We start from the raw sequence: 16,535 nt of genomic DNA, 5'->3' as shown, positions 1-16,535 counted from the left end.
GGATTAAGATGAAATGTTGCTATATACATGACATGTACTTTTACAAGAAAGAAATAATACAACTATCCCTTTTTAATAGGAAGAAAATAGAGAACAATGATAGAAAATAGAATAGAAAATATTGACTTCTATAGTTGAGGAGCAATAGTGGGAGATAAAATATATCATTTAAATCTGATAACTCAAATAGTAGAATCTTAAGTATATAAAAGAGAAACATTAAATAATCCCACTAAATCAAATTGGGTGAAAGAGAAGAAGGGAGGTAGAGATAAAGAGTTAAAAAGTTTAGTTTGTTTTCCTTACGGTAGGGAATCAATAGACAGTATCTAAAAAAGAGGCAAAATAAATTACATGCCAGTATAAATGTAATCTCTAGAATAAAAATGGGAACCTTATTAAATATTACAACTTATGTCATCATGATGAAAAACAAATAACACATATTATTTTAAAATTTAGATAAAGTGAGAGTAATATTTACATATATACCGATTATATCAATAATGTAAATAAGAATGGCTCAACAATCAAAATTATTTCCAGATTGTCTTTCAAAGCAAAAACCAATTCTATGCTATAGTCATAGCTGATAAGGAAAGACTGAATGTAAACAGGAGACCAAAAGTACATAGGCAGCTGCACACAGAAGGAAAGTGGAGTTTTCTCTTACCAGACAAGCTAGATTTCAGTGCAAAAACATTGAATGAAATATGCTATTATTCGTCAAAATTCATAATAGTTGTAAGTTATATACATGTATATATACATATATATATATATATCAAATAACATGTAATCTTTAAAGAGTGAATCATCTCAATGTTAATTAAATGTTCAAAATATGTAAAAAATAGGAAAACTTATAAGTGATTTCCATGAAATTAGTGTAGTTGATACCAGGACTTTTTAAATATTGAAAGCAATTATTATTTTGGTGATTACATTGCAAGGATGGCAAATAGATTTCTCTCATTGGAGCACCTTCAATATATTGGCAACGGTGATGGGCATTTTGTGTTGAGAAGGATTCTGAGGATACATCTGGGCACAGTGAATATCCTCATTAAACAATATTTTTATCAGGAAAAAAGTAAGCTGTCTTTGGTCAGATAATTGTAATTCCTACTTATGATTTAAAAAATTGCAAATAATGGGCAATTGATTTTTATTTTATATACATATTTATACATATCTAAGTTTATTATTTTGATATATTTTGTATATGTGCTGCCAAAGTGAGCACAATTGTGATATATTTTGTGAAAAATATATTGTGAAATATTGTGATATACTTATTACAATACTAACTTTAAAGTTATTCAAAGTAGGTTTCCCTACAGTAATTTTACTTAACTCAAGTCCTGAATTAGGACTAGTTTAATGAATAAGCAAGTCATGTAAAAACTACCAAATTTGGAATTCAATGTGGGTTTGTATACATACTGGACTAACTACTTTGAAAAGTTCTATTCAGTTATATTCACTTGTTTAAGTGTTTCTATTATCAGAGTTTATAGGGATGAAACATTTTATACTGGTAAAGAATATAAAATCTGAAATACAAGCCCTGCTATTTAAATCTCCACTTACTGGCTGTGGAAACTTGGACATATTACAAGTCTGCCTCGGTTTCCTTGCCTGCACAGCAGGGATTATAATAATATCTATATCATAGAGTGATAGGAAGACTAACGTGAGTTAATATTTATTATGTGCCTAAAATAGTGCTTGACATAGTTAGTACCATATAAATGTTTGTGAATAAGACATGGGGCACAAAGGTACATCCTTACCCTCACAAAGATAGCAATCTTTTTTTTTTTTTTAAGATTTTATTTATTTATTCGACAGAGAGAGAGACAGCTAGCGAGAGAGGGAACACAAGCAGGGGGAGTGGGAGAGGAAGAAGCAGGCTCACAGCAGAAGAGCCTGATGTGGGGCTTGATCCCATAACGCCTGGATCACGCCCTGAGCCGAAGGCAGACGCTTAACCACTGTGCCACCCAGGCGCCCCAAAGATAGCAATCTTGACTCACACTTCATTACATCAACCCTTTTCTGTGTCAAAAAATCACAGTCAACTATCATAGAGAAAGGAAAAGGTATTTACAAATTAAACAACTTGAGAAAAACACTGTTTTTGTTATTGATTACACAGAGAAAGAAATATGATGCAGGTTCAGTTGTTCAATAACTTAAAGTTATTTAATAAAATATTTATATAAAACATGGTTTGTCAATGAGTGTTACTGAAGTCCTAGAAACTTTTCACCATACATTTTAGCCAATGCATATTATATCTGTTAAAATTTTAATCTTGGCATGGAATTAGCCTTGTATGTGGACAAAAGCCTTTAGCAAGATTGAATAAATTAGATTTTAAAATATTATTCTTCCAGATATTTAAGAGCCACATATATTGCCTACGAAATAACATTTTCCAATACATTTTACAAGACTTTAGATACACATGTGATTTTATTCGAAATTAGTTTTACTAATTTTCATTACTTTTCAATGACGAGGTATGAGTATATTTTTTATCACATTGATCAAATATAAAGTAATTTAGAAAATTTATCCCTATTGTTTTTTGAGATGAAGGAAATGTATTAGAAAAAAAAATACACATATAATGACCTAGAGATGTTGGCTCTAAGTTGTCCTTTCAATAAGAGGATCTCTTATTTTTTTTGTATTTTATTATAGTTCATGAAAAGTATCTGTATTACTGCTTTAAAATGAACCATGTGAACACCTACCATTATTTCACCCCCTTCCCATGACTAGACCTATGAAATTTATTCAAAATTATTTTTGTATGGCCATCTCTCATTTCCCAGTTAACTTATTGAACCTAGATTCCTTGGTTCATCCTTGGTACATCCTTACAGCTTTCACTTAATTTTCTATTATCCAATTGACAACCAGAATCTCACATTTCCTATTGGGTTTCTCCTGTTTAATTAAGTGATTTAATAGTCCACGCTGAAAAGCTTCTGCCTCACTCTGTTTTCATTAAAGAAACATTTCCCGATTGTCAATTGTACTAAGGAATATGAGGAAGGCATTTTTAAAAAGCGCCACAGTGATATCGGGAAGAGAAATACACATCAGTGAAACACTAGAGACCAATTAAAAGGCAACAAATCAGTAAGCCCATGATTATGTGGTATAATCAATATGCATGAGTACCAGGAGAATGAAAAATTAGGGAAAATAAGTCTGGGATGTAATTAGGTCTAATTACATTCCCTGATAATAAGCCAATCGTCCGGTGGTGATTTTACATTTACTGTTTGAGGTCGTGAGGATATGGTTTACCCATTATTCATTCCCTGCAGTAAAGACATTGCTGCAAAGGATTACCTTAGTCACCTAGGGAGTGTTCGTGGTATTATTTTTCTCTCTGTGGCTAGTAATTCATATAATTTTGAGTTTTGAGTAAATGCTTTTGTATGTCCATGTTACACATTTTTTAATGTCAAATAAATATCATGTAAACATGAGATTATGAGCATTATAGATAAAAAAGTTAGCCCATTTTTATCTTTTCATTTTAATCTTTTTTTTTTTTTTTAAAGATTTCATCCATTCATTTGACAGAGACAGAGACAGAGACAGCCAGCGAGAGAGGGAACACAAGCAGGGGGAGTGGGAGAGGAAGAAACAGGCTCACAGCGGAGGAGCCTGATGTGGGGCTCGGGACATCAGGCTCGATTCGGTAACGCCGGGATCACGCCCTGAGCCGAAGGCAGACGCCTTAACCGCTGTGCCACCCAGGCGCCCCTATCTTTTCATTTTAACTTCGAACTAGAACAACACAGTTTAAAATGTATTGAGGCCCAAGAACTGATTCTCATACAGGAAGAAGAAAATTAACAAAATCTCCTTACCTTTAGTACCTTTTCATTTTTGCCAAATAAGTAGTATATTTAGATTATAATAAAGAAAAAGTTTAAAGCAAGCCAAAATTTCCAGTGTTGCCTTCCCTCTCAATACATAGGACCCACGTGAATCCAACTTTCCAGAGTAGGGGCATTATGAACGTGTAGTGACAATCCACATATGAAAACATGTACAAGTCATAGATGTACTGTCGTATTGCATGCATTACATGTACACATTTGCAACTTTTAAAAAATTGCATATGAATTTTTGCAAGATGATCTGATTTTAAAAGCTCTGTCCCTGTCCCATTTTATTTAATGAAACTACCACCATTAGTTGAACAAATTTGCTACTTATGAATACTGATTATTCCTAGGTCTTTTTGATTATGACTTGGTAACATTTTTATGCTATAGCCTTCAATATTTGTTTAGGCATATTTATTCAGAGAATACATGTAATATATACCTGTAAATATATCTGTATCTCTCTCTGTCCTGAAGTAAACTTGCTTGGTTAATGAGAAAGCAAAGTTAGGTGTTCTTTCTTTTTGTATCTTCCCAAATAGTTCTCCTTCGTACTTCTGCTAGTAATGTCCGGTGGCCTGTTATGTCTTATTTTATATTTTAAGCATATTTTAATATTTTGCGTAGATGAATAATAATACCTCATTGTTATTTTATTTTGCATTATTTAATAACAATTAGATTCAACATCTTTCAAATTCATTGTCCATTTATATTTTGCTCTTCCTTTACCCATTTATATTTTGAGTTTTTGGTCCTTATTGATTTATAAGCACTCTGTATGTTAACAAATTTAGTCACTTAGCTTTCGTATTTTTTCCAGGTTTTTGTTTGTCTTTGACTTGTTTGTTAATTATTCTATTTAGAAAGTTTTAATTTATATATAATCAACTTTGGAAGCAGTTCGTTTTTAGAAATAGCATGTTTTCCCTTAGAAGCCATGCTATAGCTTCACTATAGTGTTAAGCTGTCTCATAAACATTTCCTCTACTAATTCACGGCAAAGGTAACAAAAGATTACTCAATAGACAGATGATTGTTTATATTTACATTTTGTATATTGAAAACACACACAAAATTGTAGGATTGTAAGTGTTTTAAAGTTATAGAAGTCCAGGGCAAATTGACGCATATGACAGAAAACTACTGTCAATTACCGAGTTTTACGAATTTGTGAACAAGCCAGAAAACAGGATTAAAAACGAAGGAGACTGTATCACAAAATGTACTTTGTTCCTTTATCTTGACAAATGGATTTCAGTACCAATTCTTTGATAATGCTTCAGGGTAGACTAGCAAATTTCTTCTAACACATTTTGCTAAAGTAGTTTAGTGTGAGTGATAATGAGGTCTCACTCCAGTTCTTAGCTAATGATTTGTTGCTGAGAAATGGAGGAAGATGGCTGGATATGCAACGAGAATGATGGGGTTTGCAAGCTATGGAAATGACACTTAACAAGTTTCCCTTAATGGGGGAACTATTTTATCTTTTTGGAGTAGGATGCAATTTCATGGCTGTCTGTAATTTTAAAAGCCTGTGGTGAAACTGGAGTGTCACTGTAACTGAAAATGAAATATTAATGAATGAAACATACTTAGTTGCAATAACTAAATATATCTATGACCGCAGAGGAAAAAAAGTAACACAGCAGACGAAGGATCTGTATTTACAAGGGCTATCTCACAACTTGATATTCAACCCCCTTTTTTGGCTTTTCTATAAAATGAACCTTTGTCTCTTTATTTCCATTTATGTGATGTAAGAGTACCTGGGTGAGGTTTGATACAGTATGTCGGTAATTCATAAGGAAAATAATAGAACAAATTTAATTTTGATCCAAATTAGACTTTTAGGGGAAGTTTACAAGGTACTCTAGGGAATGCATCACCACATGATTATGCATGTGATTTTTGCAAAACCATCGTTTGGTTATGAAGAATTTTTGATGAGTGCAGAATTAGGAGGGAGGCTAACAAAAAACAGACTGATTCTTAAACTTTCCCCTACCTTCATTTCCTTTCTCCTCCTCTCTTTTTTCTTCTATCTTTTTGTTGTTGTTCTGCCCTGCTTTCCCCCTATTTTCTTTATATTTCACTGTATTTCAATGTAGTAAATACCTGAAATGTGCTAGGAGTCAAGAATTCAAAGATCTATGAATCAAAGATGGATGAATTCTTGATCCCTACGCATGTGAACTCATCATTTAGAGGAGGGATTTACATTCAGGTGTGCCAGGATAAGGACATGACTAGTTCATGCTTGTTTCCCCAATGTAATTATAATAGAACTTTCTTTGACTCTCAAAAGTTTCCCAAAGGGAAAGATAGATTGTATGTTCACTCTGGATGTTGGAAATATTGGGGTCTGAGACTTGCTTTCCTTAATATAATTTCAACCAGTGCTTTTCCTTCTTTCCCCTCCATTACTGCAACCTCAAGAGACTTACCCACAATTTAGTTCAAGCAAGAGAATTCAGAGATATTAAAATTTCAGGAGTAAATGGGAAATCTCTAACTCAGTAAGAATTAATTTAAGAATTTACAAATTCAGCAATCCCTAAATATAAAAATATTTGCTCCATTAGAAATGTTGAGATTTAATCATATTTAACTCAGGAAAAAATCAATAAATTATATAAATAAAAACATTTATTTCATGGTTAGAGTTTTAGTGGTTGTTTTCTACTTCCTTTCAATGTATTAATTGCCTATGGAAGCATAACACCTTTTTGTTTGTTTTATATTTTGTTTTGGTATCTTTTCACAATTTGAAGGAAACCGGATGAGAGAAAACCAGATGGGACCACTGAACCAATTTTCACTAGTCTTGTTGCCTAACAAGTTCAGACTGATAAATATAAACAGTAAAGACAAATACAGAGTTTTTAAAGAAGATGCTATCTACTCTGCTGAACAAGGATTAAATCCTTTTATTTGAGCAATATTGGATATTTGAAAAAATATTTTGGATACATTTCTCATTAGTTATTTAGACATCTGCCTCAAAAATATATATAGTGGACCCTAGAACAACAGGGGTTTAAACTGTGTGGGCCCACTTCTATATGGATTTTTTACAGTACAATACTTCAAATGTATTTTCTTTTCCTTATGATTTTCTTAATAACATTTCCTTTTCTTTACCTTACTTTAAGAATACTTTATATAACACATATAACATACAAAATATGTGTTAATTAACTGTTTATATTATTGGTAAGGTTTCAAGTCAACAGTAGGCTGTTAGTAGTCAATTTGGGGGGGAGTCAAAAATTATGCACAGATTTTCAATTGTGCAGGGGGTCAATGTTCCTAACCTCCACGTTGTTCAAGGGTCATCTGTATACTTCAAGGAAGTTATGGTGAATAAAATATCAAGTGATGCTAAATAGTGCCAAGGGCACAGTACTACTTTCAAAAGTATGACTGCTTGCTAATTATCCATAAACATTGAAGACAGAGTTTACTTTACTGATGCAGAATTAATCAGACTGCTTCTTGTTTAACATGAAATGCTATCTCCATACACCTGTCTATAATACACAAAATCAAGTATTATTTACATTCCCCTTAGGAGAAAGATTTCACTTACCATGGTGTTGTGGTTTCCTGGATTTGTGTTTCATTACTTTTCATTTGTCTGATTTTGTTGGTGAGATATTGTCATTTATAATTTTCAAAGTGGGACGCATAAGGACAATAAAATCTCAATTTAGGTTTCTTATTTTTAGAGAAGCAAGAAATACATATTAATCATTAAGCCAAAAATGCTGTAGTGTTAGAATAAACAAATCCAGACCACCACTGATTTATACAATGGCTTGGAGAGGAGAATCATAAAACTTAACTGAGCTTGCAGGAAGCAAAAATGGAGTCAAAGACACAAACGGCTTTTCTCAGACGTAGGGGACATTTATTTCCTAGAAAAACTAAGAAGGAAAAAATGGGGGAAGAAGAGCTGTTCAACTTACATCCCTAGTAATAAAGAAGGCACATAAACATGACCTTTGTTTCCCCCCCCCCCCGGGGAATATTTACAGGAAAAAAAATTAGTTTCACTGTGTCTACTGTGATTCTATCAAATCTTGTTAGCTTCATAACATGAATGTAATTGTAGATTTTATGAGTCTATAATTTTATATAAAGATGAAAGATTGTATTTCCTAATTTTAATAAATCAAATGTATTTTTATTTGATACATTATACATATTGGAAGGAAGTATTTTCTCTCCATTCATTCATTCTTAAGTGCATTTATTAATAATAAGAATGTACTACACATACACAATTAGGTTCTGGTGAGAACTGCTGAGTGACTTTTGGTTACTGACCTCTAGGAATTCACTGTTTGTTCATTGCTTAGCAAACATTTTCATTCCAGGTCCTTCAGCTTGGAAAAAAATCAAACCATATTTGTTTCAATTATATGATTAGGAAAATTGGCTTCAATACTTAGTGAGGTTATTTAATTTTAGCAATAATATGACAGTTCTCACTTTGGATAGTTCAATATGCAACCCCAACTACACAATTCAAATTTCAGTTACCACAGTATACTAATTGTAATTACACAAAGGATCAACTTCGCTTTTAGTTTTTTAGTCTATAAACCACTTAAATAATAAATGTGCATTATAATCAGGGACCAATCACGTGATTTCTTTCAAAGACTGTCAGCAATAGGTCATTGCACATCTGTTATTCAGCTCATACACAGACAGCAAAGTGTGTAGTTGTGTTTCCTCATCTCCTCTGTTGAACAATGCTTCAAGTTACCCTGATTCTATTTGGGACTCGAATAAAAATGTGATCATTTAATTTTTACCACCAAATGCAACTTCATCAGCTAATGGACCAAAGAGTTATTCCAACATTTGAAGCCTATTGTCATAGACAGGTAATGATGCTACAACGGAATATCATGAAATTTCTTTAGATGAATTTTGGGAAAAATATGACTTAAAGCACGAAGAAAACATTCAAGCACGATGGCAGGAAGTAACAGAATAAAATACATGCAGTACAGCAGAAACTTTTGCTACACTGTGCAAATAATTTCACAGAATTCAAACCAAACATAAACGGGGTTGCTGAAGAAATAGCTGATCGTGGGAATGCCGACACTGCAGCTGTTTGAGAGACACTAGGTACGCATCCAGAGGAACTTAGCGAAGGCACACTTATTGAAATAATGATGACAGAAAACCGTTGTGATGAAAGAGATGAAGATATCTCAGAAGTGATGTGGGCAAAAACTTAACATTAAAGCAATTTTCAGAGGCATTTCATGACTTCGAAAGAACAAAGGATAAAATGTTGGAAGTGGATCCAGCCTTAGAAAGAAGTATGTCATTTCACGAAGCATAGAAAAGATGCTCATTCCATACTGTAAGTTTTAATGACAAGAAGGAGTCAAACAGTTTCAACCATTACTGACACATATTTTTTTACCAAGATATAGAATACCTCAATTCTCAATGTTCTTAATGTTTTAAATTATAATATATAAAATAAAATGTGAATTTACTATTTTTAAATATTCTATATACATTTATAACTGACATTTTAATTTTCTGCCAAAAACTGCTGAAGGTAATGGGGCAATCATAAATTTCTCATTTGCTATTAAGACCATTTTGCACTCTTTCAGCTTGTACAGTCATTTATAATGTGATAACATTACTGAGCAAGGCAAGGACCACCCACATTTACATTATTTAAAGTAAAAAAAGAAAAGTAGATGTCATTCAGTACAAAATTGTAGTTTTTACTTATACTGACTTATAATATATAATTTATTTATATTTTATTATTTATTTTTAAATTTATTTATTTATTTGTTTGTTTGTTTGTTTATTTATTTATAGAGAGAGCAGTTGTAGGAGGGGCGAGCAGAAAGACAGAGGAAGAGGGAGGGAGAGAATCTTACACAGGGTCCATGCCCAGCCTGGAGCCCATCCCTAGGCTTGATCTCACAACCCTGAGATCATGACCTTAACCAAAATCAAGAGTCAGGTGCTTAAATGACTGAGCCACCCAGGCACCCCTATTTATATTTAATTTTAAAGATCTTTTTTCCTCATTCTTCCAGATTCTCTTTTTGACAGAGACTAGGCTATACATATGTTAATCACATAGAGCAAATAATAATATAAAATTTAAGAGTTTTTAAAATTCTAATCTAAAATAGCTTTTGAGAAACTAAAAGCCAGGGACCTAATGTGTTTTTTGAGATTCCAGAGAAATAACAGAAATAAAATGGACATTAGCAGCTATTGTTTTACAACATTTTATTACAGTGGAATCTGGCAGAAGATTTTTACATATTGGTAAAGATTAGCCACCACAAATGAAGGGGAAATTTAGACTAAATACTTTAAAATGGGCCAAAATGAAGCTACCTAGGGATACAATTCAAATATTTAAAACACATGTTAAAGAAGATAATATGCATGTTAAATTGTTGCTTTTTTACTTGTTATACATAAAATTTCATTCACTTTGCTTATGTATTTAATTCACACACCTCACTCATATGTATGTGTATATATATATGTGTATATATGTATGTGTATATACATATATATATGTATGTATATATATATATACACACACATATATATGTAAATACAAATCCAAAATGTAAACTTTTTCTTTCCAGACTCCTCAAACCCAATACATCTAATTTTACCAATGATTATATTTTATTCCAAAACTTGCATAATGGAAAAATGGAAGTTGAGTTTAAGAGAGAATATTTGATAAGCATAAGGGTGATGCAGCCCAATCATCTACATAGTATAAGCTCCAGTGCTCACAAATCTTGTGATTACAGATTCCAAATAAATATTGAGGCATATGTGATGATATTGCAACACTTACACATTTCTTAGACCATTACTACCACTGTAAGTTATGAAAATATCCCTCAGGTAAGAGAACTGATTTCAGTAAATATTCATCACAACTGAAGATTAATTAGGCATGGTGGAACGTTGTGCATGAATCAATTCACTGTATTAGGTGCCAATGATTGCTATTTCCCATGTATTTCTACACAGTCTTTCCATATATTCCCTCTGATTTTTCTGACTTCCTCTGACTCATTTACTTCTTCTTTCTTCTCTCCTATTCCAATTTTCCGGGCTTACTCTTTGGTTGCCCTTTTGAGTACATCATTAGAGTAAGACAGTAACTTTATGTGCCTCCAATGTCAGAGTTTGGATTGTGTTCATTAAAATAGCACATACTCTCCTTTTTTATTTTAGAGTGTGCGAGAGAGAGCATGAGCAGGAGGGGCAGAGGGAGAGAGGGAGAGATAATTTTCAGCAGACTTTGTGCTGAGCGCAAAGCCCCACACAGGGCTCAATCTCTCTATCGTGAGATGATGATCTGAGTTGAAATCAAGAGTGGGACACTTAACTGACTGCACCACCCAGGCACCCCAAAATAGCACAACCTCATAAAAGTAATATAGAACACTGAGGAGATAGTGATTTATAGTATTTTTCAACTTCTAGTGTGATAATCATCATATAACATAAAGTGTTACTATAGCTGAGATCCTGAGAGGCATTCAAAGAGACTGGAAATCTAAAGTGACCAGAAATTAGCACAATGAAGGAGAGTTTAGGGGTGTGTGTGTGGCTCAGTTGGTTGAGTGCTGACTCTTGATTTCAGCTCAGGCCATGATCTCAGGGTCGTGAGGTTGAGTCCCACGTCCAGCTCCACACTCAGTGTGGAGTCTGCTTGCCCCTCTCCCGCTCCTCCCTTGTTTGTGCTCTCTATCTCATGTAAATAAAATCTTTTGAAAAAATAAAAAGTAAACAAAGGAGAGTTTACTCTACAAATTATAATTGGTTTATATCCCTACCCCTGTTCTACACCTCTGTCCTCTTTGGTCTCCCTCTTCCCTTAAGCACACAAAACATATTGTAAGTATTGTTTTCTGATTGTTGATTCTCAAAATTGTTTACATGTTCTAAAATCTCTGGGAGCAGGGGTTAAATTCTGCAATGGCTTTGGCACTCAAAAGCTGGAAATCCTAAAGACTGGGTTTGAAAGAGCTAACAGGGCTCCTAGTGTTCACAGAAGATTGTTAATTAATTTTATTATTTTGTCAAGTGCTTATACCCACGGATCTTTATAAAGCCCTGCGTAGACATTTTGAAATATGAAATTTTGGTTGATATACTTCTATATTTCAGGGTTTTTTTGTACAAATGTTCTAATCCCTTGGAATCCTAAAGAACAATGAGTCACAAATTTCAGGTAGCTCAAAGAAAATTTTTTTCCTTTGGGTGAAAATATCTAAGAATACCTCCTCCCCCAAGAAAAAGAGATTGAATGGCCATTAGAGGCTGCATTCAAGATGTTTTTCTTTTGTGTCAGTTACTGGGAAAACATAAAGAACACATGCAGCCAAGTTACACCAGAGACTCATTGCAAACGAAATGCCACAGTTGATAGAAATGCCAGGGAATAGGTGACTCCCAAAGGAAAGAAGGGAACTGGTACTTAAATGCAAGTTGACAAAGATCTGCAGGCCAAACCTCTAACTGATCATGATCAAGTGGAATCCTGACTTTAATTATGAAGTAGGAAAAAACAGTGGTGGATTTAAGCCATCTAAATATTGTGAGTGAAGCATAGAAATTACAATCAGCAAATACAGTTTCATCAGCTTACACTAGATATAGATGGGTGCAAAATCTCTATGACAATTCTAAGTACAGTGTAATGAAATAGACCAGAAATACACGTGTGTTTCCCCTAAAGAAATCATAATGTGGAAAACTTTAGTTACCTATCTAAATCTGCCTATTTCCACTACACTCATGTTTTGTGGTACTTCGCTCTCAAATTTAGGTATGGAAAGGTGAAAACACTGAGGATTAGGTGGAATATACGTACATTCATTCATTCATTCATTCATTCAAAAAGCAAACATTGAATTCTTTCTATATTTTATCTGATTTTCTTGAATTCATTATAATGGTTAAAAAAAACCAATAGTATCATGGATCTTACGTGGAGAAAAGGGAGATATGAAAACAATGATGGAGATATCAGGCTCTTGATCGTCTCTCAGATGTCTGCATTTTAACTACACCAGGATGAGCCGGCTTTCCAGTGACACTGCCCAGCACAGAAGAGTCATCATGTCTGAGCCGGAACAGACCATTTCAATAGCACTTTTAATGACATCATAAATCCCCTTTCTCTGCATCACACTAATATGGTAAAGCCTCATTGCTGGCTAACCCAACTACCTAATTTCCCTGTACCTGTATCCCAGTAATCAAACACTGCTGGAGAAAGTAAAGTAAGTTCAGTGATAAACCTAAAATCAATAATATAAAATGGAATCAAATTGGCAACTCTACTCTATTTTTGAGAAGATTTTATTTATTTACTTGTCAGAGAGAGAGACAGAGTGCAAAAGCAGAGGGAAAAGCAGGCTCCCTGCTGAGCAAGGAGCTGGTTCCGGGACTCAATCCCAGGGTCCTGATATCATGACCTGAGTCAAAAGCAGATGCTTAACCGACTAAGCCATCCAGGCGTCCCCACAATTCTACTCTATTCTTTTCCTTTACCTTGTCTTCATAATTTGGACATGTGTGCATACACACACACACACACACACACACACACACACACTCTGCAGGCTTCTTAAATCTCAAGTCTTTCTTCCATGAAGTCCTCAAGTCTTTATAGAAGATCTACAATAAATCACCCAGGAATTTTTCAATGCAACTGTACAAAATTATCTTTATCTATGAACACCCTGTCCTCCCTCCTTCCTATTACAATAGAGGAAAGGCCCTTCCTATGGAATGTACTATAAATCCAATGTAGTTTTTTTTTTCAATAATCTAATATTATTGAATACCCTTTTCTCATTTTATATTCAACCTCTACCTGGATTCTTCCCACTGGATTTTAGACATATTCAGAATTTTCATATTCATACCATTGGCAACAAACACACCTCACCATGGTCACTCTTCCTCAAATATGCAAAATTCTCAAATATGCAACCTAACATTACACTTAAAGGAGCTAGAAAAAGAACAACAAATGAAGGCTAAAGGCAGCAGAAGAAGGGAAATAATAAAGATTAGTGCAGAAATAAGTGATACAGAAACAAGAAACCCAGTAGAATAGATTGATCAAATCAAGAGCTGGTTCTTTGAAAATATTAATAAAATTGATAAATCCCTAGCCAGACTTATCAAAAAGAAAAAAGACCCAAATAAATAAAATCATGAATAAGAGAGGAGAGGTCACAACCAGCACCACAGAAATATAATTATGAGACTATTATGAAAAAGTATATGCCAAATAATTGGGCAATCTGGAAGAAACAGATAAATTCCTAGAAACATATAAACTGCCAAAACTAACACAGGAAGAAATAGAAAACTTAAACAGACTGATAACCAACAAAGAAATTCAATCAGTAATCAAAAATTTCCCAAAAAACAAAAGTCCAGGACGAGATGGTTTCCCAGGAGACTTCTACCAACCATTTAAAGAATTAATTCCTATTTTTCTCAAACTGTTTTAAAAAATAGAAATGGAAGGAAAACGTCCAAACTCATTCTATGAGGCCAACATTGCCTTGATTCTAAAAGCAGACAAAGACTTCAGTAAAAAAAAAGAGAATTATAGGCCAATATCCCTGATGAATGTCGATGCAAAAATTCTCAACAAAATACCAGCAAACCTAATCTAACAATGCATTAAAAGAATCATTCAGCACAATCAAGTGGGATTATTCCTGGGTTGCAAGGGTCGTTCAATATTCACAAATCAATCAATGTGATACACCACATTAATAAAAGAAAAGATAAGAACAACATGATACTCTCAATAGATGCAGAAAAAGCATTTGACAAAGTACAGCACCTATTCTTGATAAAAACCCTCAACAAAGTAGGTATAGAAGGAACATACCTCAATATCATAAAGGCCATATACAAAAGACCCACATCTAATATCATCCTCAATGTGGAAAAACTGAAAGCTTTTCCTCTACGGTCAGGAACAAAACAGGGGTGTCCACTCTCACCACTGTTATTTAAAATAGTACTGGAAGTCTTAGCCTCAGCAATTAGACAACAAAAATAAATAAAATGTATCTGAATCGGCAAGGAAGAAGTCACACTTTCACTATTTACAGATGACATCACACTCCATTTAGAAAATCTGAAAGACTCCACCAAAAAACTGCTAGAACTGATACATGAATTCAGTAAAGTCACAGGGTACAAAATCAATGTACAGAAATCTGTTGCATTTTTATTTACCAATAATGAAGCAGCAGAAAGAGAAATCAAGGAATCCATTCCATTTACAATGACACCAAAACCCATAAGATACCTAGGAATAAACCTAACCAAGGAGGTAAAAGATTTGTACTCTGAAAACTATAGAACACTTATGAAAGAAACTGAAGATGACACAAGAAATGGAAAGACATTCCATGCTTACAGATTGGAAGAACAAATATTGTTAAAATGTTTATACTATCCAAAGCAATGTACACATTTAATGCAATCCCTATCAAAATACCACCAGCATTTTTAATAGAGCTAGAACAAACAATCCTAATATTTGTATGGTACAAAAGATCCTGAATAGCCAAAGCAAATTTGAAAAAGATAAGCAAAGCTGGAGGCATCACAATTCTGGACTTCAAGTTTTATCACAAAGCTACAGTAATCAAGATAGTATGGTACTGGCACAAAAACAGACACATAGATCAATAGAATAGAACAGAGAAACCAGAAATGGATCCACAACTATATGGTCAACTAATCTTTGACAAAGCAGGAAAGAATATCCAATGGAAAAAGTCTCTTCTACAGATGGTCTTGGGAAAACTGGACAGCCACGTGCAGAAGAATGAAACTGAACCACTTTCTTATATGATACATAAAAATAAATTAAAAATGGATCAAAGACCTAAATGTGAGACAGAAAACCATCAACATCCTAGAGGAGAACATGGTGGCATCCTCTTTGACCTCTGTAGCAACTTCTTACTAGATACGTCTCTGGAGGCAAGGGAAACAAAAGCAAAAATGAACTACTGGGATGTCATCAAGATAAAAAGCTTCTGCACAGCGAAGGAAATAATCAACAAAACTAAAAGGCAACTTATGGAATAGGAGAAGATATTTGCAATGACATATCTGATAAAGGGTTAGTATCCAAAATCTATAAAGAACTTATCAAGCTCAACACCCCCCCCAAAAACTAAATAACCCAGTTAAAAAATGGGCAGAAGACACAAATAGACATTTTTCCAAAGAAGACATCCAGATGGCTAACAGACACATGAAAAGATGCTGCATATCACTCATCATCAGGGAAATACAAATCAAAATCACAATGAGATACCATCTCACACCTGTCAGAATGGCTAAAATTAACAACACAGGAAAGAAAAAAACAACAACAACACAGGAAAGAACAGGTGTTGGCGAGAAAGAGGAGAAAGGATACTGCTGGTGGGAATGCAAACTGGTGCAGCCACCATGGAGAACAGTATGGAATTTCCTCAAAAAGTTAAAAATAGAATGCTCCTACAACCCAGCAATTGCACT

This window comes from Ursus arctos, unplaced genomic scaffold (assembly GCF_023065955.2).
Source record: "Ursus arctos isolate Adak ecotype North America unplaced genomic scaffold, UrsArc2.0 scaffold_29, whole genome shotgun sequence".
Lineage (NCBI taxonomy): Eukaryota > Metazoa > Chordata > Mammalia > Carnivora > Ursidae > Ursus > Ursus arctos.
Note: the sequence above shows the minus strand (reverse complement) of the source record.